The following is a 25,093-nucleotide window of genomic DNA, read 5'->3' on the forward strand; positions in this document are numbered from 1 at the left end:
GCTAGAAGCATGCTAGAGTGGGAAGAATATATTCCTAAAGGTAGGATAAGGTAAATACTTTTTCCTTGGAAAGTACTTTTTAAATTTTTTAACAAAGAATGCTCTGGGCGTAATTCTGAAGGATTTCTCTTCTCTTCTCTCAGAGCCACCAGGAAATTTTTCTTGGCTCTTCATTATATGAATCTGATTGGATTCTTTCAGGTAAACCCCAGAAAGATGGGGTTCTACTAAGATCCCCAAGAGTTTCTCACTCCCCTTCTCATCCTTCTCAGGTTGAGAAAATTAACAGCTCCTTGTGTTGATTTTCTAGAGCTGTCGTAACAAAACACTACTGATTGTGTGGCTCACGTAACGGGAATTTATTGTCTCACAATTCTGGAGGCTGGAAGTCCAAGATCAAGTGTTGCCAGGGTTGGTTTCTCCCGAGACCTCTCTGTGCGGTTTGTAAACAGGCGGCTGTCATCTCACAGTCTTCGGTGTGCCTGTGTCCTCACCGCCTCTTCTTGTAAGAATAACAGTCCTATTGGGGTAGGACACACCTCCCATGACTTCATTTGACCTTAGTTACCTCGTTAAAGATGCTATCTCCAAATACAGTCACCTGCTGTAGTACTGAAGGTTAGGACTTCAGCATATGAATTTGAGGACAACATCCTCAGATTGTAAGACCCCACTCCCAGCAGTTCATGACAGTTGCCCTCTAAGCGCCCTTCCGGTCTGCGCCTGCGGTGGGTAAGATGAGCTTGGCTTTGTCACTCTCTCCCTGGATTCATCTCTCTCCAGACTTCAGGGTTCCAGCTTGCTTTGCAACATGAGTTCTCTGATGAGTCAACTAAAATCTTTGAACATCAGCTTGTTCAACCTTTTCATGAAAGGATGAGAGAGATGTCTTCCAAACTTTTTATATGAAGGAGTTGAAACCAGAAGTCTGGCCAAGTTGTTGTTGTTTTTGTTTGATTTTTTAAAATCACAGGTTGTTTGCCCTTTGGTGATCCATTACAGAAATGGCACTTTTCTCTGTACTTATCACAGCCTGACCTTTTGTTATGTAATAAATTTGCTTGCTGTCAGTTATTTGTGTCTCCCCTCACCACACTGGAGACTCCTGAGAGCAAAGACCGTGTCTCTTTGGTTTCTGCTGAATCACTGTTGCATATAGTGAAGAATGGATAACAAATATTTGTTAAATGGATGAATGAAATAATTAGTTATTATTATATTAAAATAATAAAATTTATATATAACATACTTACATTTCATTTTAGTTTTCTTTTTTTTTCAGTAGAAACAGAGAAAATTGTTTTCTATCTAATTATTATAAATATTCATTCTGCAATTTTCCCCTTGTGCTATTGAGCCATTAAAATGATTTTCTTGGGTCTTTAAGGAAACCATTGGCTCACTTCTGATGAGGTCTCAGTTTGGAACCCAGAACAATACACAGTTATGCACTTAAAGCTCAAAAAAGGATTCAGAACAGTATATGCAGCATCAAGCCACACTCCTTAGCCCTTTAAGGTGGGTGCATTTCTCTTATTTCCATCTCCTGTCACTTCCTTCCCCATTATCTTCGTCAATTCAAGATGTAATAACAAAATAGCACAGACTGGGTGGCTTAAACATTTCTCACAATTCTGGAAGCTGATAAGTCCAAGATCAAGGTGCCGGCAGATCAGATGTCTGCTGAAGGCCTGCTTTCTGGCTTATAGACAGTTTCTTTCTTCCGGTATCCTCAGGTGATCAAGCAAGAGAACTCTGGTAGCTTCATCTCCTTCAGTCAGTTCAGTTGAGTCACCCAGTCATGTCTTTCATCTCCTTACAAGGCCACAATCTCATGCTATAGACTGAATGTTTCAGTTCAGTAGCTCAGTTGCGTCTGACTCTTTGCAACCCCATGGACTGCAGCACGCCAGGCCTCCCTGTCCATCACCAACTCCTGGAGTTTACTCAAACTCATGTCCATAGAGTCAGTGATGCCATCCAACCATCTCATCCTCTGTCATCCCCTTCTCCTCCTGCCTTCAATCTTTCCCAGCATCAGGGTCTTTTCAAATGAGTCAGTTCTTCCCATCAGGTGGCCAAAGTTTTGGAGTGCCAGCTTCAGCATCAGTCCTTCCAATGAATATTCAGGACTGATTTCCTTTAGGATGGACTGGTTGGATCTCCTTGCAGTCCAAGGGACTCTCAAGAGTCTTCTCCAACACCACAGTTCAAAAGCATCAATCCTTCGGCGCTCAGCTTTCTTTATAGTCCAACTCTCACATCCATGCATGACTACTGGAAAAACCATAGCTTTGGCTAGACAGACCTTTTTTGGCAAAGTTATGTCTTTGCTTTTTAATATGCTGTCTAGGTTGGCCATAGCTTTTCTTCATCTATTTGCCATGAAGTGACGGGACCAGATGCCATGATCTTAGTTTTCTGAATGTTGAGTTTTAAGCCAAGTCTTTCATTCTCCTGTTTCACTTTCTTCAAGAGGCTCTTTAGTTCTTCTTCACTTTCTGCCATAAGGGTGGTGTCATCTGCGTATCTGAAGTTATTGATATTTCTCCCAGCAATCTTAATTCCAGCTTGGGCTTCATCAAGCCGGGCAAGTTAAATAAGCAGGGTGACAATATACAGCCTTGAAGTACTCCTTTTCTGATTTGGAACCAGTCTGTTTTTCCATGTCCAGTTCTAATTGTTTCTTCTTGACCTGCATACAGATTTCTCAGGAGGGAGGTCAGGCGGTCTGGTATTCCCATCTCTTTAAGGATTTTCCATAGTTTGTTGTGATCCACACAGTCAAATGTTTGCATCCCCCCAAATTCATATGTTGAAATCTAATCCCCAAGGTGATGTTATTTGGAGGTGGGGCCTTTGGGAGGTGATTGGGTCATGAGTGTGGAGCCCTCATGAATGGAATTATCACCCTTATAAAAAAAGGCTCCAGAAAATTTCTCACCCCTTCTGCCAAGTGCAATTGCAAACAACAATTCTATATGAACAAGGATCTCATCAGACACTGAATCTGCCAGCACCTTGATCTTGGACTTCCCATAAGCCCGCCCAGTCTATAGTATTATGATAGCAGCCCAAGTGGATTAATACATCCATCACTGAGACTCCACCCCCTGGATGAAGTCACAGGAGTGGAGCCTCCATGATGGATGAACTTAGGAGGGACACATACGTTTAGTTCATCACACCCATAATCTATGTCCACATTACCCCAGAGATTTCTCCTTTCCTTGAACTCACCATTCTCTTTTGTGTCTCCAACTATAGTTTCTTCCATGTAGAACTCCTTTTCAAACAGGCAAATCACTGTTCAGCCTTCCAAATCCAACTCAAATAACACTTAACAGTGCAGCCTCCCTGAGCCTCTGGGGGGAAACTAGTCACCCCCTGATCTGTACCCTGCAACCCTGTGAGCACACATCTCACAATGCAGAACTGAAATTCTCCTTCACTTCTACCCCATCAGGACCTCTGAGAAGAGAAACTGACTAACTCCTCTTTGCATCCCTAGGGTGTCTCAGTCAGATCAAAGTTGAATTCAGACCTCGAGGATCTCTTCACCATTTTCCTGGATTATTTTCTTATGCTGATCATTTCTTTGAGGCAGAAATATTGAACTACAAATGATCCCTCTCTGCTTTCCTATTATCAGGGCATCCTATGGTTATTTTTCCTCCTCTGTAATTTAGTGTGAAAACCTCCCCACCCTGCAAAACTCTGTCCTTCTGAGTTTCTGCTTTGCTGCCTTGACATGTATTATTCAAACATTTCTGAAAACACGTTCTTATGCATGTTTTTGCTCCCATCAACCAGACAAGCGCGTTATGGCTGAGAAACTAAATTTAGTTTCTTCTGTAGAAGTTTAAGTGCCATTGAGAACAACTGCACAACTAATGTGAGGTGGCAGTTCCAGCCTCATGTAGAATTTGCCAGCACAGCAATGTGGAAGATGAATGTGTCAGCCAGTTACTCCCTAAACTCCATTCAAATTGTACTCATCACTTGGTCCTTGGTCTTCTGCAAAATACTTGGCATATTTTCTCTGTAAGAATTGATTCCCAAAGAGGAAACAAGTAGAAGGTAGAAATCTCCGTCAGTCCTTTAGTTCCCAGATGTGTAGGAGAGAATGCTTTATTTTCTATAATGTGATTTAATTTCTGACTCTTAAGACTCCACTCTGATTGACTGGGAGAAAACTTCACTTCAGCCTTTGTTGTGGCTCCCAAGCATGTACATGGGGTTGAGCCACAATTCTGGGATTTTTATACAGGAGTGTTTTTTAAGAAATCTTCCGGTGGTAAGGTTGGGGGTGGGGTGGGAGACAAGACAATTTGCCTTTGGTCAGAGGTCTATGTAGCTTAATGTTAGGTGATCCCCAATTCTTGTCCACATATTCTATTAGGTCTGGTGGCTTCTAGCTCTTTGGTTTCATTCTTATGCTGGGGATCTTTTGCAAGGCTCCCTGTTTTTTCCTGTGGTCATTTGTCCAGGGTCTTGATGCCTTCCTACACTGACAGTTCAAGTGATGCTCAAATCCTTTGACCATGATGCACAGATTTCTCCCTCCCTTCCCAAGCCCAGGGATATCTTTCTCTACTCTGCGATGAAGGAAGCCTTGATGTCATGCCTTCTTTGATCAAGAAAGTATCCTCCCCTTCAGGTCTTCTACAAAACTCTCCTAGATCTTTTAAAAGTCTTACTGTGGATCACGGTGAGAAGGCAACCTTATAGGCTAGTTTTTGCTTTCGACCCAGAAACATGCCATCTCTGAGGCAATGGGTCAGTATAGAATGACTCTTTGCCTAAACAAGAGAAAAGAAGGGAGTACATGCAGGGAGAAAATAATGTAAATTCATATTTTGAAACAGTGTCCACCCAGAGTCAGGTCAAGGGGTACAGAGACACTTTCTCATCTTAACCTCAATAATCACTGGATCAAACACTTCTGCCAGTGGGTATGTTTTCTTTATGTTTATATGTCCAGGTATGATGCCAATAATTTTTGTTAATGCTTAATAATCCCTTATGTGAAACAGAGACATCTGTGATGCATGCGATGTAGTTACTACCATCGTAGCACAGAAATGCAGGAGAGGGACTGCCAAGTCCTAGGCTGTATACTTAATATTACAATAAACTTGCTGGTTTACCCTCCAAAGACTTATTCCAACAGATGTTTTGTTGGATTGTGCATGAGCAGTCCATGTCTCCTGCTCTGTCACCACAATGGGGTATCATGTTTGCAAGCGGGTTGGGACAGGAAAACTTTGACATGATGATTTTCAACATAAGAAATATAAACGACTCACAGCCATTGGCTTTGAAGAAGTAAGACAAGCTTCCAGTTAAGAGCTAGAAAGGATGTTTGGAGTTGACGGAAACTTGTTAATTTCACAGAAAAAAAAGATATGGAAGAACAGCAGACTGTTAAATGGAGTTTTAAAAATCTTGACTCAGAATTTCAGCTAAACCTCAGAGCTTAGAGAAAGGCCTGGTAAGTACCTTGCTTTCTAAGGAGAGGTGACCACAACTCAACTTTTCAATGACAAGAAATAAAGAGTTATAGAGTCAATGAAGAGGATTCTTTGAATTTAAGTGAAGAGGATAGCAAAGTAAGATAGGGGAGATAATTGCCAGAAGGAAAACTAGCATCTCATTTCCAACTGGACCCTTGCTCAACTGCAGAATATCCCAGGACCAGACGATTGCCTAGGAGAGTGCTGAAGGGAAACTGACCTGTGTCCTCAAAATGGTAGCTCCAGGGACCAATGTCAAGCACTCATCTAGGTGAGTCTCAAGGCAGGAGGCTGCAGGATTTTCCCCTCTCAGAGAACAGGGAGAGTAGGTAGTGATGAAGGAAGCTACAAGTCCACTCTCTGTTGGAGCAAAGGCTTGTAAGTTTCCATGGACCAGAGGAAAACTCAGCTATCAGTTCTTGAAATGACGATTACCTTTCAAACTGAGTATCAGTGGAGGGGTCCCTAGCAGAAAGGCTGCAGGGGAATCTCCAAGGCAAAAGACTACAGATGTTTTCAAAGAGCTCAGGAGTCATGTGTGTGCGTGTTAGAGAGAGCATGGCAGAAGGCATTGTCCACCGTGAGAACTCCAAGGAGCACCAGTTAACCAAACAGAACTTCACCCCATTCCTTTTGTTCCTTTCTCCCAGTCTTCTCCTGGAGGGCTCCCAAAACACTGCTACTGAGAGACGGAGTCCTAGATTAGGCGGCAAACTGGATGGAAGATTGAACCTTGATTTTGACGGTATGAAAGGTTAGAATACCTGAAAATTAGACATAAATATCTAAAACAAGTTAGAAAAGCTGAGACTACATGAGGCCTGGATGGGAGAAAAAAAAATAAAAGATATTTTCCTGATTGCAGATTTTCCAATTCAACCTATGTGAATGTCGAGTATCGGAAGACACCAGGGAAGAAGCACAGTTAGAGATATGGTTATATAGGATGGACAAACACTCTGCTGGGGGGTGCCATTACTTGGACTGGGAGCCATATCACTCTGAGCTAGTCACTTCTGCAGCCATTGTGACATAATAAGAAATACATATTTGGTCTTTGCCCCTGGTTCCTGATGCAGAGTTTTCACAACCCTTGGGATTCCCTGGGTGATGGGAGCATCCTTAATTCTAATGAGGTGACTCTTGGGGACCTTGAAACTTCAGAATGGGTTCTGATCAGCAGAGAAGACCAGTCCCTGACTGGAAATGTAGACCTTTCAGCCCCACTCCCCATCTTCCCAGGAGGAGAAGTGGGGGAGGTTGAGTTAATGATCGATCATGCCTTTGTGATGAAGTCTCCAGAAAAAGCCCTAAATCACAAGGATCAGAAAACTTCCAGACTGGTGACCACATTCATGTATCAGGTGGCACACCCCAACTCCACCACAACTCTGCATTCAGGACTGTTCTGGGCTTTCTTTACCTGGCTGTCCACTCGTATCCTTTATAAAATTCTTTATAAGAAACTAGTAAATGTAGGTAAATGTTCCCCTGAGCCTTGTGAGCCATTACAGCAAATTATTGAATCTGAATCCCTAACTTTGTAGCCAAGTTGGAAAGAAGTGTGGGTAACATGGGGACAAATTGCTTGTGACTGGCTTCTGAAATGGGGCAGTCTTGTGGGACTGAACTGTGCAGCCTGACAGTGGAGAACTGAATTAAATTACTGAACACTTAGATGGTGTCCAAAAAGTTGGAGAATTGGTTGGTGTGGAGAAAAACCTTTCACCCATTTGGTGTCAGAAGCGTTGTGAGTAGAGAAGCAGATTCCCTTTAGTAATCTTTCATCTTTACTGTGTTCCCACTCCACTCCACCAGCAAAATCCAGTCACCAAGTCCTATAAGAATACTTTCAAAAGCTGGGTTTCCATCTTCCCCTCTAATTTCCACTACTATTACTAGGAAGGCAAACTCTTATTCATACTTCAACACCCACTCCTTAAGAGCCATATTTGAAGCCTTCATGGAGTCCTCTAAGGTCATTTTCTGCATTTGCATAGTATCTTGTATAAAGTTCTTTTCAGTGTAAAACATGTTTTGCAGTAATTTACCTGTGTTTCTAATGACCCTACTATACTGTGAGTTCCTTGAGAGCAAGATGATGTATGGCCCATCTGTTTCTCTAGCATTTGATGCAGAGCCTGGCAGAAACAGGTGCTTAGAAAATTCACATCTGAATGAATAAATCAGTGAATGACATGGAATTTTTTGAAACAGTGAGCATCACCATCTATTATTTCAGCTTTCTCAAGATCATTTCCCCAGCTAATTCCTCAATAGTGAAGTTTTATCATTGAAGCAGTGGCCTCATTCCTAAGTCAGATGTGGAAGTTACTGTGGTATTGAGGAAAGCCAAGACCAGGCATTTGACTTAATTTTAATTCAGGAAGTAGCTTGTTTATCTGCATTATTAGAGAACAGAGATTGCAGGTGAGAACTCCAAATATGTTTGCTTCTCTGAGGGCTCTGGGAGATTTTCATATGCCAAGAACAAGTCTCTCGAATGTTCACTGGCTCTTGATGAATGATGAGACTAGCTCAGACTTGCAGCTTGGATAGCAGCTGGGACAAGGGGCTGAGGGGGAGCTGCCACTCACAACCCTACCTGGGAAGAATGGGCTGCCATCAAGTGTAATACCACAGCATTATTTGCATTTGGGAAATTTGAAATGATTTGATGGAGTAATCCAAAAATAAGTGGGTTGTGGTGTTCTTTATTCTCAGACATAGATTATTTCCATTCCTTGAGTCCCAGATGTGTCACAATCACTATTTCAACATATAAATATGTCATGTCAATAAATAAATGCATATGTAAATAAGTTAGATAAAGATTAAAATGTGATGTGGTTTTAGGTAGTTGGCTGTCAGAGAAATTAGACACAAGAGGTCTGCACCCGTCTCTCTAGGCACATCTTTGAAAGTGAAAGTCACTCAGTCGTGTCCAACTCTTTGCGACCCCGTGAACTATACAGTCCATGGACTTCTCCAGGCCAGAATACGGGAGTAGGTAGCCTTTCCCTTCTCCAGGGGATCTTCCCAACCCAGGAATTGAACCCAGGTCTCCCGAGTTGCGGGCAGATTCTTTAGCAGCTGAGCCACAAGGGAAGCCCCAAGATGCATCTTGAGATGCCTATGTAAAGAGTTTGGGGTTGCCCCAGGACCTGTGAAGAAGATATCTCAGAGCACAGCATCCTTCCTTTGCATCAGAGAGACCTCAGTTTGAATAGTGATCTTCTAGGATTTGCCGTGTGGAGTAAGCCACTAAACCTCTCTGAATCCAGTTTTTCATCTATAGCACAGGGATGATAATATCCCCTTTGCAGAATTGTTCACAATATTAAAGGCAATGTGTGCAAAGTGACTTGTGCCACACCCAGTGCGTAGTGAGATATTGTCTGTACTCTACTACCGGCTTAGTACGTGCCAGGCACCACGCTCGCTGCATTCCATGTTTTATCTCATTTAAAAAGAATCAGAACCGCCCAACAGTGTACATATGCACACATAAGTGAGAGAAGTACTACATCTAGGAATCTGTCCAAAGGAAATTAAAAGTGTGCACAGACTTTAGTTAGAGAGAGAATGGGAGAGAGATCACTTCAAAATTATATAGTTTAGTTAAAAAATCAGAAATAATCAATGTATTACAATAAACAGAATGATTAAACAGATTATTATATAATGCTTCACAAAAAGGAGGCACAGATAAACACATAGTAATGTTAAGTTTTTAAAATCGATTCAAAATTTTGTACAAAATCAATGATTTTGCTTAAATGCACAGGTGTATGAATGAAATAACACATGGGCAGTGCTAATGATAAGGCCTTTGACTGTGTGGATCACGACAAACTGTGGAATATTTTTAATAAGATGAGAATACCAGACCACATTACCTGTCTCCTGAGAAACCTGCATGCAAGTCAAGAAGAAACAGTTAGAACTGGACATGGAACAACAGACTGGGTTCCAAATTGTGAAAGGAGGGCGTCAAGGCTGTATATTGTCACCCTGCTTATTTAACTTATATGCAGAGTACATCATGCAAAATGTTGGGCTAGATAAACCACAATTTGGAATCAAGATTGCTGGAAGAAATATCAGTGACCTCAGATATGCAGATGATACCATTTTAATGGCAGAAAATGAAGAGGAACTAAAGAGCCTCGTGATAAAGGTGAAATAGGAGGGTGAAAAAACTGGCTTAAAACTCAACATTCAAAAAGCGAAGATCATGGCATCTGATCCTACCACTTCATGACAAACAGATGGGGAAAATGTGGAAACAGCACCAGATTTCATTTTCTTGACTCCAATATCAATGTGGACAGTGATTGCAGCCACAAAATTAAAAGATGTTAGCTCCTTGGAAAAATAGCTATGATAAACCTAGACAGTGTATTAAAAAGCAGAGATATCACTTTACTGACAAAGGTGCGTATAGTCAAAGCTATGGTTTTTCCAGTAGTCATATATGAATGTGAGAGTTGGACCATAAAGAAGGCTGAGCACCAAAGAACTGACGCTTTTGAACTGTGGTGCTGGAGAACACTCTTGGAATGCCTTGGAAAGCAAGGAGATCAAACCAGTCAATCCTAAAGGAAATCAACCCTGAATATTCTTTGGAAGAACTGATGTTGAAGCTGAAGCTCCAATACTTTGGCCACCTGACTAGAAGAGCTGACTCATTGGAAAAGACCCTGATGCTGGGAAAGATTGAGGGCAGGAGGAGAAGGGGACGACAGAGGATGAGATGGTTGGATGGCATCACCGACTCAATGGACATGAGTTTGAGCACACTCAGGGAGATAGTGAAGGACAGAGAAACCTGGCATGCTGCAGTTCATGGGGTCGCAAAGAGTCGGACACAACTTGGTGACTGAACAACAGCAACAACAACAAAGTGCTAATGATGATTACATAAGGATTTAAGTAAAATTGGTCATTTCTCTATCTTTGTCAATTTCCACATTTTAAGTTTATTTCCAGTGGCAATCTGCTGTTAGGTGATTAAAAAGAAAAAACATAACAAAAACATTAGTGAAATTTAAAAATGAAAGAGGGCACATTCACATCTTTCTGATGGTTTTACCTAGTGTGAGGTGAAATCATTTCATAGGCAAAACCTTCCTTTGAGTTTTATGTTTATTAAGCTGGTTGAAAAGAGCACTCTGGTGAGGCCAGGTAGCTGCTGTTAACCTCATTTTAGGACCAAGTGTCCTGAGAGAGGCAGGGAGTCTGCATTTAGCCCATGTTTAGCCAGCGGGACATCAGACCTACTTCACTGCCAGCCTACCTGCCAGACACTGTGAAGAAAGTTACAAAGAAGACAAGACACAGTTTTCAGGTTAAGCAGTTCCCGGAGAAATTGGACATTAGAGGTCTATACCCAACTGTCTCCCTTCTTCCTCTTCCCAGTGGAAGACTCGGTTGTCACACCGTCCCATCTCATCTGTGATAGTGAAAGGTTGTTGCTGAACCATGAAAAGACACTGGGATTCTTGGCCTCCGGAGGAGAAGAATTCAATCCGGGGCCAGAGATGAGGCTGATCACTCAGAGCTTTTGTACAATAGAGTTTTATTAAAGTATAAAAGGGACAGAGAAAGCTTCTGACACAGACATCAGAAGGGGGCAGAAAGAGTACCCCCTTGCTAGTGTTAGCAAAGGAGTTATATACTATCCAGTTAGTTATTACAATGAATCAAAAGAATGTCTGGAGGTTGTAAAGACCTCACCAGACCTACTCCTATAATTTACATTTTAAGATAACAGGATTAGCCAGAAGGTTTTTTCCAGAGACTGTCCTCAAGCAGGATACATTATTGTTATATGATCCTAAGGAATGTAGAGGGAAAAAATAAAAAAAAAAGTTTGTCCTTTTTTCTTCCTTGAGGATTCCAGACCCCTCTCTCTTTGAGGACCCCTGGACTTCTTATCAACCTGCCTAGGAAATGACTCTCTCAATAGGACCTTAAGGGATGAGGAGAGGTGAGTAAAGGATATTCTGGACAGGATCAAATATTTCCAGAGATATTGAATGCCTGGCTCAGAGAGGGAGGGATCCTCTCACTCTGCCTGGGAATACTAATTCTCTCTTAATGAAAATATGTATCTTTCATATTTTAAAAGCTATGAAATATATCACATTTGTATATGAGTGGAATTCTAGTGTATTCTATGACTTGCTTTAGTGATCATCCATGCAAATGCCAGTAACTATAATTCATTCTTTTTCACAGCTACATACTATTTCAGTGTGTGTCTAAACCATAATTTATCTCTTTTATTTTTGAGGATTTTTTTACAAATTATTTACTATTACATGAAATGCTGTTATGAACCAGTACACAGGTAAGGCTATATTGAGAATGTATAAATAAAATTAAAAGGATTATAAGATAAATGACTTCAAAATGACTAGATAACACTAAATCATTCTCCAAAATGGTTTTATTAATTTACACTGTCTTTAGCCTTTTAAGACAGTTCTGACTTCCCCTTGTTATTTACTTCTTAACTTTGGTATTCCCAGACTTCATACTTTTAAAAATTTTTGCCAATGTTGAGGCAGTGCTTGTAATTGGCACTTTATTTCTGCTGGCTAAGCATCTTTTCACACGTTTATGGATCATTTGTGTTTACTGTTCTGTGAAATACTTTTCAAATCCTTTGCCTCTATTTTTCTATCGGGTTCTTTGTCATTTTCTTATTGGTTCATGAGCAGCAGTTCTCAATTTTGATGAAGATGATAATGATCTATATATATCGAACCTAATGCCAGTATAAGCTAACTTAATGCTGTAGTTTTATAGTAAGTCTTGAGATAGTGCAAATTCTCTGTATCCTTCTTTAAGATTATCTTGCTAATCTAGTTTCTTTGATTTCCATAAAAGTATAGAACTAGCCCGTCACTTTTTGAAAGAAAGAAAATAAAAATGCCTGCTAGCACTCATGAGCATTTATCTCAGAGAAATAGACTTAGACTCATAGAAAAACTTATACATGAGTGTTCTTAGCAACTTTATTTGTAATAGTTGAAAGCTGAAAACAATAAAGTTGGCCTTCAACCCGTAAACAGTTAAGTAAACTGGTAATCCACACCTGGAAAGCTACACACAGTAAAAGGAAATAAATTATTGATACACTCAGCTTCAGTGAATCTCAAGGGGATGGTGCTGAGTGAAAAAAGCCAATATCAAAAGGCTGCATACTATATGGCCTCATTTCTATAACACCCTTGAAATGACAAAATGATAGAGGTCTAAAATAATTTAGTGGTAGCCAGGGCTTATAGATCACAGCCTCGTCATGGTGAAGGAGTTTGCACAACTCGATGAAGCTGTGAGTTATGCCCTGCAGGGCCGTGCAAAATAAACAGATCTTAATGAAAAGTTCTTAAATTAGATGCGGTCAAGAAGGAGATGGCATGAGTAAACATAGAAATCATAGAAATCAGTGACGTAAAGTGGATGGAGTGGGGGAATTTAATTCAGATGACCATTACATCAACTACTATGGGTAAGAATCGCTTAGAAGAAATGGAGTAGCCATCATAGTCAACAAAAGAGTCTGAAATGCAGTACTTGGATGCAATCTCAAAAACAACAGAATGATCTCTGTTTGTTTCCAAGGCACGCCATTCAACATCACAGTAATCTAAGTCTGTGCCCCAACCACTAATGCTGAAGAAGCTGAAGTTTATCAGTTCTATGAAGACCTACAAGACCTTTTAGAAGTAACACCAAAAAAAGATGTCCTTTTCATCATAGGGGACTGGAATGCAAAAGTAAGAAATCAAGAGGTACCTGGAATAGTAGGCAACAACAACACACAAGACGACTCTACACATGGATGTCACCAGATGGTCAATACCAAAATCAGATTGATTATATTCTTTGCAGCTGAAGATGGAGAAGCTCTAAACAGTACCAAAAACAACACCTGGAGCTGACTGTGGCTCAGACCATCAGTTCCTTATTGCAAAATTCAGGCTCAAATTGAAGAAAGTAGGGAAAACCACTAGGCTATTCAGGTATGACCTAAATTGAATCCCTTATGATTATACAGTGGAAGGGAAAAAATAGATTCAAGGGATTAGATCTGATAGACAGAGTGTATGAAGAACTATGAATGGATGTTTGTAACATTGTATAGTAGGCAGTGATCAAAATCATCCCCAAGAAAAAGAAATGCAAAAGGGCCAAATGGCTGTCTGAGGAGGCCTTACAAATACCTGTGGAAAGAAGAGAAGCTAAAGGCAAAGGAGAAAAGGAAAGATATACCCATTTGAATGCAGAGTTTCAAAGAATAGCAAGGATAGATAAGAAAGCCTTCCTCAGCGATCAATGCAAAGAAATAGAGGAAAAAAATAGAATGGGAAAGACTAGAGATCTCTTCAAGAAAATTAGAGATACCAGGGGACATTTCATGCCCATTTCATACCATTCTGCCATTTCAAAAATGGGCACAATAAAGGACAGAAATGCTGTGGACGTAACAGAAGCAGAAGATATTAAGAAGAGGTGGCAAGAATACACAGAAAACTGTACAAAAAAGGTCTTAATGATCCGGATAACAATGATGGTGTGATCACTCACCTAGAGCCAGACATCCTGGAAAGTGAAGTCAAGTGGGCCTTAGGAAGCATTACTAAGAACAAAGCTAGTGGAAGTGTTGGAATTCCAGTTGAGCTATTTCAAATCCTCAAAGATGATGCTGTTAAAGTGCTACACTCAGTATTCCAGCAAATTTGGAAGCATCAACAAGGGCTACAGGACTGGAAAAGGTCAGTTTTCATTCCAGTTCAAAAGAAGGGCAATGCCAAAGGTGTTCAAACTACCATACAATTATACTCATTTCACATGCTAGCAAGGTAATGCTCAAAATCGTTCAAGCTAAGTACTTGAACATGTGCTTCAACAGTAGGTGAACTGAGAAATTCCAGCTGTACATGCTGGGTTTAGAAAAGGCAGAGGAACTAGAGATCAAATTGCCAATATCTGATGGGTCATGGAAAAAAACAATGGAATTCCATAAAATATCTACTTCTGCTTTATTGACCACACTAAAGCCTTTGACTGTGTGGATCATAACAAACTTTGGAAAATTCTTAAAGAGATGGGAATATCAGACCACCTTACCTGCCTTCTGAGCAACCTGTATGTAGGTCAAGAAGCAACAGTTAGGACCAGACATGAAACAACAAACTGGTTCAAAACGGAAAGGAGTACCTCAAGGCTGTATATTGTCACCCTGTTTATTCACCCTATATGCAGGGTTCAGTTCAGTCACTCAGTCGAGTCCAACTCTTTGCGACCCCATGAACCGCAGCATGCCAGGCCTCCCTGTCCATCACCAACTCCCGGAGTCCACCCAAACCCATGTCCATCGAGTCGATGATGCCATCCAGCCATCTCATCCTCTGTTGTTCCCTTCTTCTCCTGCCCTCAATCTTTCCCAGCATCAGGGTCTTTTCAAATGAGTCAGCTCTTCATATCAGGTGGCCAAAGTATTGCAGTTTAAGCTTCAACATCAGTCCTTCCAATGAATACCCAGCACTGATCTCCTTTAGGATTGACTGGTTGGATCTTCTTGCAGTCCAAGGGACTCTTAAGAGTCTTCTTCAACACCACAGTTCAAAAGCATCAATGCTTTGGTGCTCAGCTTTCTTTATAGTCCAGCTCTCACATCCATACATGACCACTGGAAAAATTATAGCCTTGACTAGACGGACACAAAGTAATGTCTCTGCTTTTTAATATGCTGTCTAGGTTGGTCATAACTTTCCTTCCAAGGAGTAAGCATCTGTTAATTTTATTGCTGCAATCACCATCTGCAGTGATTTTGGAGCCCAGAAAAATAAAGTCTGACACTGTTTCCCAATCTATTTCCCATGAAGTGATGGGACCAGATGCCATGATCTTAGTTTTCCGAATGTTGAGCTTTAAGCCAACTTTTTCACTCTCCTCTTTCACTTTCATCAAGAGGCTCTTTAGTTCTTCTTCACTTTCTGCCATAAGGGTGGTGTCATCTGCATATCTGAGGTTATTGATATTTCTCCTGGCAATTTTGATTCCACCTCGTGCTTCCTCCAGCCCAGCGTTTCTCATGATGTACTCTGCATATAAGTTAAATAAGCAGGGTGACAATATACAGCCTTGATGTACTCCTTTTCCTATTTGGAACCAGTCTGTTGTTCCATGTCCAGTTCTAACTGTTGCTTACTGACCTGCATACAGGTTTCTCAAGAGACAGATCAGATGGTCTGTTATTCCCATCTCTTTCAGAATTTTCCACAGTTTATTGTGATCCACATAGTAAAAGGCTTTGGCATAGTCAATAAAGCAGAAGTAGATATCTTTCTGGAACTCTCTTGCTTCTTCGATGATCCAGAGGATGTCGGCAATTTGATCTCTGGTTCCTCTGCTTTTTCTAAAACCAGCTCGAACATCTGGAAGTTCACAGTTCACGTATTGCTGAAGCCTGGCTTGGAGAATTTTGAGCATTACTTTACTAGTGTGTGAGATGAGTGCAATTGTGCGGTAGTTTGAGCATTCTTTGGCATTGCCTTTCTTTGGGATTGGAATGAAAACTGACCTTTTCCAGTCCTGTGGCCACTGCTGAGTTTTCCAAATTTGCTGGCATATTGAGTGCAGCACTTTCGTGAAAGTACATCATGAGAAATGCCAGGCTGGATGAAGCACTAGCTGGAATCAAAATTGCCAGGAGAAATATCAATAACCTCAGATATGCAGATGACACCACTGTAGTGGCAGAAAGTGAAGAGGAACTAAAGAGTCTCTCGATGAAGGTAAAAGAGGAGAGTGAAAAAGTTGACTTAGAACTCAACATTCAAAAAAGTAAGATCATGGCATCTGGTCCCATCACTTCATGGCAGATAGATGTGGAAAAATTGGAAACGATGACAGACTTTTATTTTCTTGTCATGATCTTAGTTTTGAATGTTGAGTTTTAAGCCAGCTTTTTCACTCTACTCTTTCATCTTTATTTTTGTAATGTGAGCATTAAGATTGGGCCTGGCCAGAGTGGGCAGTTTCACTCAGTATTTCCCATAACACAACCACTTGATTAGAGGGTTGGAAGCTTCAGTTCCATCCTCCTGACTTCCTGAGAGGAGAGTGGCAGGAAGTTGAATCAATTGCCAATGGCCAGTGATTTAATCAATCATGCTGAAGGGTAAGAGAATTTGCCATTCCAAAGTACGTCTCTTTGGTTAAGGATTATTTTAGGCTGGTTATTTTTAAGCAGACATAGGAAACGGTCTTCAAACTAGATTGCTTGTGTGTGTGCTTAGTCGCTCGGTTGTGTCCGACTCTTGGCGACCCCATGGGCTGTAGCCAGCCAGGCTCCTTTGTCCCTGGGATTCTACAGGCAAGAATACTGGAGTTGGTTGCCATTCCCTTCTCCAGGGGATCTTCCCAACCCAGGGTATAAATTAAGGCCTGAGCCAAAAGAAAGCTCAAGTCTAGGTTAATGTTACCCTTTTGTAAGATACATTTACACTTCTAAGGGAAATCTCCATTTGTAAGGGTGGTGTCAGTAAGATTCCCTGGAGTAGGAAATGCAACCCACTCCAGTATTCTTGCCTGGAAAATCCCATGGACCGAAGAGTCTGGTGGGTTACAGTCCATAGGGTCACAAAGAATCAAACAGGACACACACACACACACACACACACATCCTTCTCTATACCAAGAACAGAAGGATTACTCTAAATCTCTAGACACTCTTATACTTGAAGAAGGCAGGAGTTAAATCTGCATGACAATCCTATCATAGTTGACTGTGCTTTTCCTGGTAACCTCCCCAAAGTTATCTCCCCTTCCCTTCCAAGTCTTCTTTTGGTTTTAGTTGGAGATTGTCAACAAAGATCATTGCCTGTCATCTAGTTCTACAAGGATCAAGTCCTTAGCCATTGTAGTCACTGAACTTCAGTACATCCTGTAAATTATTTAGATTGAAAAACTAGGATGAAGCAGTCTGTGTTTTAGACATATGAGCCAGGAGCTAGTTAATAAGCATATGAAAGGAAGACGTTCAATGACAGCAGACTCTTGCATCTTTCTTTATATAAACAAGCACTAAAATCATTAACTTGATACATCTGGGGTTTTTTGGTGATTGATGCCCAAAATTTGACCTCCATGCACCGGTGCCAAATTGAATCTCAGAGTTTTGGGTGAAGTAGTAAAGAATAGTTTTACTGATTATCCAGGCAAAAGGGGACACAGCTGGCTCATCGTGCCCTTGAAAAACTGTGTCTCAACCTGGGGGAATTTGGTGAGGAGTTTTATAGAAATGGTTCAAGGGTGGGGTTGCTGTTAATGACCAGGGTGTATGCAGGGCCTGCCTCCATTAATCTGCCCTCAGATGGTCTCCTGGTGAACTTCTGTGGAACCTTTAATCTGTCCTCACTTGATCTCTTGATGACTGAATTGAGGAATTGCTTCATCAAGTAGTTAGCATCTTCCATTTGTTGAGGGAGGGTCCTGCTTGGTTTCATGACTAACAGTAATCTTTTACCAAGATCTATGCTTAACTGGAGGAGGCAATGGTAACCCACTCCAGTACTCTTGCCTGGAAAATCCCATGGACAGAGGAGCCTGGTAGGCTGCAGTCCATGGGGTCGCGAAGAGTCGGACATGACTGAGCGACTTTACTTTCACTTTTCCCTTTCATGCATTGGAGAAGGAAATGGCAACCCACTCCAGTGTTCTTGCCTGGAGAATCCCAGGGACAGGGAAGCCTGATGGGCTGCCTTCTATGGGGTTGCACGGAGTCGGACATGACTGAAGCGACTTAGCAGCAGCAGCATGCTTAACTACTTGTATTTCCCAGCTAAAAAAATTCATATATATCCTGGTTCCTCCCCTACCTCTTTGAAGCAGTTCCTCTGAGTTATCTGAGAGGTTGTCTCCAGCACTATAGTCCTCGGTAAGATCCCTGAGTGAAAGTGAAACTCAACTTTTACGATGTGCATTTTAAAATTTTAGTCAAGGTGTCACTTAAAGTGGTCTCTTGGGCCATTTTGCGGAGCTACTCAGTTTTCCTGGTTATATTATTAAACTTCTGTTTGTGTTTTTCTTGTTAATCTATCTTTTATTACAGATTAATGTCAACCAAGAACCTACAATGTTTGAGGGAAGTAATGAAGCTTCCATAAAAATCCAAAAGGAATGGGTTTGAGGACCTTTCAGGTTGGTGAACACATGGAGATTTAAGGAGAATAAGGCATGGAAGTTCAACCCCCTTTCCCTGTACCTTCCCACAGGCATCTCTTTCAGCTGGCTGTTCCTGAGTTACATCCTTTTATTTTTTTAGAAAAGTAATCTAGTCAGTAAAATATTTCTCTGAGTTCTGTGAGCCACTCTAGGAAATTAACTGAACCCAGTTTATTAGGGGGTCATGAGAACCTCTGATCTATAGCAGGTAAATCAGAAGCACCGGTGACAGCCAAGACTTTGGATTGACATCTTATTTGTGCATGCACAAGCAAGTGTGGGTGAGGGAAAAAGGGGCATTCCTGTAGGGCTGAGCCCTTCACCTATGGATTCTGATGTTATCTCCAGGTACATGGTGTCAGAATAGAGTTGAACTGTAACACATCCAGCTGTTGCTGGACAATTTGAGGATGTATAGTGAAAAAAAAAAACAACACTCTGCATTTATCAGAATTTGGTACCAGGCTATTAAGGACTCAACTACTTTGAAAGTTGGAAAGTTGCTAGGAATTTTCCCAAGGGTTAACTACATATTTAGTATCTCCAGCTATCCTGCAAATCACTGTCCAACCTTGCCCAAGTTACCCCGTGACCAAATTCCTTATTGAGCTGTTCAGTCATATTTTATCATGCTGGAATTTGAATTCTGGAATGAGGTTTTTAAGAGATGGAAGCAAGATGAGGCTGCATCTGGTTTAGACCCCTTTTCTAGTCCTATTCTAGTGAGGAGTTGTGAAAATCTCTGGAGTGAGACCATGTCTGCTTTTTCTAAAGTCTTTTTCTAAAGTCTGGTGGGCCAGCTCATTTTTTTCAACCAAAGAAACTTTCTTGATTCCCAAGAGCATGGAAAAAGTGTTAATTTCTCAGTCGTGTCTGACTCTTTGAGGCTCCATGGACTATAGCTCTCCAGGCTCCTCTGTCCATGGGATTCTCTAGGCAAGAACACTGGAGTGGGTTGCCATGACCATCTTCAGGAGATCTTCCTGACCCAGGGATCAAACCTGGATCTCCCACATTGCAGGCAGATTCTTTACTGTCTGAGGCACCAGGGAAGCCCTTAATGGCCAATTTATTGAGTGTCTATCATGTGTCAGCTGGAAGAAACACAAGCTGGAATCAAGATTGCTGGGAGAAATATCAATAACCTCAGATATGCAGATGACACCACCCTTATGGCAGAAAGTGAAGAAGAACTAAAGAGCCTCTTGATGAAAGTGAAAGAGGAGAGTGAAAAAGTTGGCTTAAAGCTCAACATTCAGAAAACTAAGATCATGGCATCTGGTCCCATCACTCCATGGCAAACAGATGGGGAAACAGTGCAAACAGTGTTAGACTTTATTTTGGGGGGCTCCAAGATCACTGCTGATGGTGATTGCAGCCATGAAATTAAAAGACGCTTACTCCTTGGAAGGAAGGTTATGGCCAACCTAGATAGCATATTAAAAAGCAGAGACATTACTTTGCCAACAAAAGACCGTCTAGTCAAGGCTATGGTTTTTCCGATGGTCATGTATGGATGTGAGAGTTGGACGGTGAAGAAAGCTGAGCACCACAGAATTGATGCTTTTGAATTGTGGTGTTGGAGAAGACTGTTGAGAGTCCCTTGGACTGCAAGGAGATCCAATCAATCCATCCTAAAGGAGATCAATCCTGGGTGTTCATTGGAAGGATTGATGTTGAAGCTGAAACTCCAATACTTTGGCCACCTCATGCGAAGAGTTGACTCATTGGAAAAGACCCTAATTCTGGGTAGGATTGGGGGCAGGAGGAGAAGGGGACGACAGAGGATGAGATGGTTGGATGGCATCGCCGACTCGATGAACATGAGTTTGAGTAAGCTCCAGGAGTTGGTGATGGACAGGGAAGCCTGGCATGCTACAGTCCATGGGGTCACAAAGAGTCAGACACGACTGAGTGACTGAACTGAACTGGGATTAAAACAAGACCAGAGAGCTCCTGGGAGTATTCCGGAGTAGCGGCTTCTCTGCAAGTCCACATAAGTACCTTTGCCTCTTAAGCTGCATTGGCAGCCTTTTACCTGCTCTCTGGGAAAAGATCTTTTCCATGAGTCACCTCACTCCAGATGCAAAGTGGCTTCTTCCTCCAAAAGGCACTGCAATTTAATCACAAATAATTGCTGCTCAGAAAGATAGGCATTTTACATCCCTCAGATTCACTGTCTCTCAAATCAAACAGCTCAGTGAATCATTAAGCAAGTCAGTATAATAGAAATTCTGTTTAAAAACCCACCTCTCTCCTCCGTGCTTGCTGAAGTTACTCTTCATGGTATTGATTGATTATGATGAAAATACTTCTCTCCCCCTATCATTATGCCATAGAATATGTTGATAAAGACTCGGGGAGCTCAGTTCCTCTCCAGGTTAGAATAAAGGAACTAGCATTTATCAAACATCTGCTTTATGTCCCAAGTTAAGTGCTTTCAACACAGTCTTTTATTCATAACAAGGATGGGAGAGAGGTGTGAACACTACCATTTTGCATGCAGGTAGGGAGATGGAGGTGGAAGGAAAGGTTCCAAGAGGTGAGCAGGTGGCCTGGTAGAGGGGCTGCTGGCACCAGTCTTGACATCAACCAGACAAGATCTTGACTGTGACCTCAGGCAGGTCACTCGCCTTCCTGTAGCCTCAATTGTAAAGGAGGAAAGAGTAATAAAATTACCCTCATCATCACATTATTGCAAGAATTAATTTATGATGCTGTTTATTTAATGCCATTACTACAATGATATTTAAAGTGTTCTTTTTATAGAGTTTGTACTTTTCCCACTAGATTTATTTCCGAAGATTTTAGGTTTCTTTTTGGTATTGTGGACTTAAAAAAATTCACAACCTAAAAATTGAGAGTTATATTTTATTCGGTGGAAATTTTTAGAGCTTCAAGCCCCGGAGACAGCATCTCAAGTAACCCTGAGAGAACTCCTCTGAGGAGGCAAGGGAAGGAGTCAGGTTATATAGAAGTTTTGCAACAAAGGGCAGGTCGTCTGAATGTCAAAAGATTATTGTTAAAGACAACCAGATATCCCGAGTTATGGAATTTAGCACTTTTCTAAGTATGGAAAGATGCAAGAGTCAAAATCATTCCTTTGATATGCACAGTATCCTAGGATACTGGGGACAGTATCCTATTTTCACATCCTGTGCTTCCCCAGGGCTCACCATCTTACCATCCATGGTGGTGGCAATTGCAGATGACTGAGTTGGACCATAAAGAAAGCTGAGCACTGAAGAATCGATGCTTTTGAACTGTGGTGTTGGAGAAGACTCTTGAGAGTCCCTTGGACTACAAGGAGATCCAACCAGTCAATCCTAAAGGAAATCAGTCTTGAATATTCATTGGAAGGACTGATGTTGAAGCTGAAACTCTAATACTTTGGCCACCTGATGGGAAGATCTGACTCACTGGAAAATACTCTGGTGCTGGGAAAGATTGAAGGCGGAAGGAGAAGGGGATGACAGAGGATGAGATGGTTGGATGGCATCACCAACTCGATGGATATGAGTTTGAGTAAGCTCCAGGAGTTGGTGATGTACAGGGAAGCCTGGCGTGCTGCAGTCCATGGGGTCGAAAAGAGTTGGACATGACTGAGCGACCAAACTGACTATGACATCCTCGTTTACTGACGTGGCAGGAAATATTCCATTCCTCAGTATTATGAACTGGATGCTTTTTTACCATTTATGTTTTTAATTGATCTTTGCTCATCTTTTTTTTTTTTAATGTTAAATTTGTGCAGTGAGAATGTAAGCACCACAGAAGGAGAAACTTTATTATACTCACTGCTATGTCCTGAATTCTAAGAAAAGTGCCTGGCATATAGCAGGTATTCATTAAATATTCCTTTAATGGCTGACCATGACAAAATTACTGAATTCTCTTACTGAGCTCTTAGTTTCTGCAGTTGATTCCCTTGAATTTTTAATAGACAGCAAATTGTCTGTAACTTATAATGATGTTTTCCTTTCCAATATTTATGCTTTTTATATAAAACATTATTGATCTGGGTAGACATCTCTGTAGTTGTCCTGTATTAACTAAGACTGCTTCTAATGTTTCAATATTAAGTATGATTTTTGGCAAGGTGGGGATTTCTGACAGCAGCCTGTTATCAGATGGCAAAAGTCTCATTCTCTACCAACTTACCTAAGGCTTGTTTCATATTTTATTTTACCTTTTTAAGTCAGGAACGGGTGTTGGATTTCATTATCTATGTTCCTGGTATCTATTGAGATGATCATATTTTTTCTCCTTGTATTAATTGATAACTATTTCCTTAGCTATTAAAAGTGTAAAATATATAGACTAGATTCATGGGAATGTGCACATGGAATAATGTTTTTTTAAATGCTCTTGAAATAATACACACATGCATGGTGGCCATAGAAGCACATTACTATTACTCATCTACCTGTCTACCTGCCTATGTTGCCACACCTTCTGAGGGCCATCCATACCCTGAGCAGGGAAAGAAGCGCATCTATGTAATTATAATGTAAGACATTTCCTGGGTCTTACTAGGGGGCAGAAAGAGTAAGCATCCATGAAGTGTCCTTCTGGGTCCTACTCCCTCTCTCAGTGACCCTCAGTTGGCTCTGCTCCATGGAACGGGGTGAGCAAGGACCGGTGCTTGGTCTCTGGCATCTTCGTCTTCCATTCCTCTCTTCCAGGAGACTGAGAGTAGGTGGAGTTAGAACTGGGGGGCAGAGCAGTCATCTTCTGTCCTCCTTGCAACTTCCTTCTTATGGCTTCAGGGGATGGCAAGAGTCTAGCCATCTCACTGCAGCCCAGCTTTCTCACTGTGCCCTTCTCAGCAAGTCGGAAGCCTGCATCTTATGACCCACTTGCTTTCAGCCCCTTGCACCTGTCTCTTGGGAAGAATGACGGCTGAACCCCTGGGTCCCTACCTACAATACCAGGGACCTCAAAATATTTTGGAGTAAAGTACTGGAGCGACTTTGTAGCAGGAAGAACAGACTCTGTCTTCATTATGGATCTCTTTCTTTAACATTTGCTTCCCATTCCTTTTGTTACTATAATCACTAGAAAGATGCTGTCTATGGCTACAAGCGTATGTCATTACCTGCTTGGGGGGGAGACCCTGTGCCTCTGCCTAAATGTTAAACTAAAGTGCTTTTGGTCTGCCCGCAGGGAAACACCCTGACCCTGCCCACCGTGAATGGCTACAGGAAAAAAGAAACTAACACATTCCCTTCTCAAGGCTGGCCAAACCAGGGGATATTTTGTAAAACTGACGGCCTTTTTCACTTTCTTTCCTCAGCTCCTCCTCTCTCTTTTCTATAAAAGACAGAGGTATCCAGACCCCAGTAAAATGGTGCTCTAGGATTGTAGTCTGCCATCTTCTCGAACATCCAGTTTTCTGAATAAAGTTGCTCTTGCTTGCCTCAATGCCTTGCCTGCTGGTTATTGGTCTGTTGTGCTGTGAGCAGCCTGAACTTGGACTTGGTAACAACTTTAACAGTGTCCTCCAAACACACATGTTCAAGTCTTAACCTCTGGTACCTGGGAAGGTGAACTCATTTGAAAGGAAGATCTTTGTGTGTGCGTGTGCTCGGTCATGTCCAAGTCTCTGTGACCCCATGGACTTTAGCCTGCCAAGCTGCTCTGTCCATGGAATTTTCCAGGCAAGAACACTGGAGTGGGTTGCCATTTCCTACTCCAGAGGATCTTTCCGACCCAGGGATTGAACCCAGAGGATCTTTCCCATCCAGGGATTGAACCCAGGTCTCTTGTGTCCCCTGCACTGGCAGGCAGATTCTTCACCACTGCACCACCTGGGAAGCCCCAGGATCTTCGTAAATGTGATTAATTAAGGATTGTGAGATGAAGTCATCCTAGGTGGTGGGCCGCAAATCCAGTAACTGGTGTTATTACAAGAGAGGAAGGCACACAGAGACACAGAGGACAAGGTCATGTGAAGATGAAGGCAGAGGTTAGATTGATGCAGCTACATGCCAAGGAACACCAGGAAGTGCTGGGAGCCACCGAAAGCTGGAACAAGCAAGAGGGGATTCTTCCCTAGAGTCTTCAGTGTGAACATGGCCCTGCTGACACCTTGATCTCAGACTTCTAGTCTCTGAAAGTGTGAGAGAATAAATTTCTGTCATTTACGCCACCCAATTTATAGTACTTTGTTATAATAGTCGTAGGAAATGAATACAAGTATATTAGCTTGAATGTTTAATTTGGAGAACATCTTTTGCTACCATAATAAAGAGTCAGTTCCTAGGCAGGTTGATAAGAAGTCCAGGGTCCCCAAGAAGGAGAAAGGGGTCTGGAATTCTCAAGGAGGAGGA

The 25,093-nt window shown here is 41.7% G+C and overlaps 1 long non-coding RNA gene across 1 annotated transcript; it reads right to left on the reverse strand.

The window, feature by feature from the left end:
- Positions 1-344: 344 nt before the first annotated feature.
- On the reverse strand, positions 345-4,966 carry LOC145515840 (uncharacterized). Its single transcript, XR_014061047.1, has 3 exons — positions 4,920-4,966; positions 3,241-4,802; positions 345-1,146 (listed from the first exon to the last, which is right to left on the reverse strand). It is a non-coding gene; the product is annotated as an uncharacterized LOC145515840 (long non-coding RNA).
- Positions 4,967-25,093: the final 20,127 nt, after the last annotated feature.

The sequence above is a fragment of the Giraffa tippelskirchi genome, chromosome 7 (genome assembly GCF_054371585.1).
Source record: "Giraffa tippelskirchi isolate mGirTip1 chromosome 7, T2T-mGirTip1v1.2.pri, whole genome shotgun sequence".
NCBI lineage: Eukaryota > Metazoa > Chordata > Mammalia > Artiodactyla > Giraffidae > Giraffa > Giraffa tippelskirchi.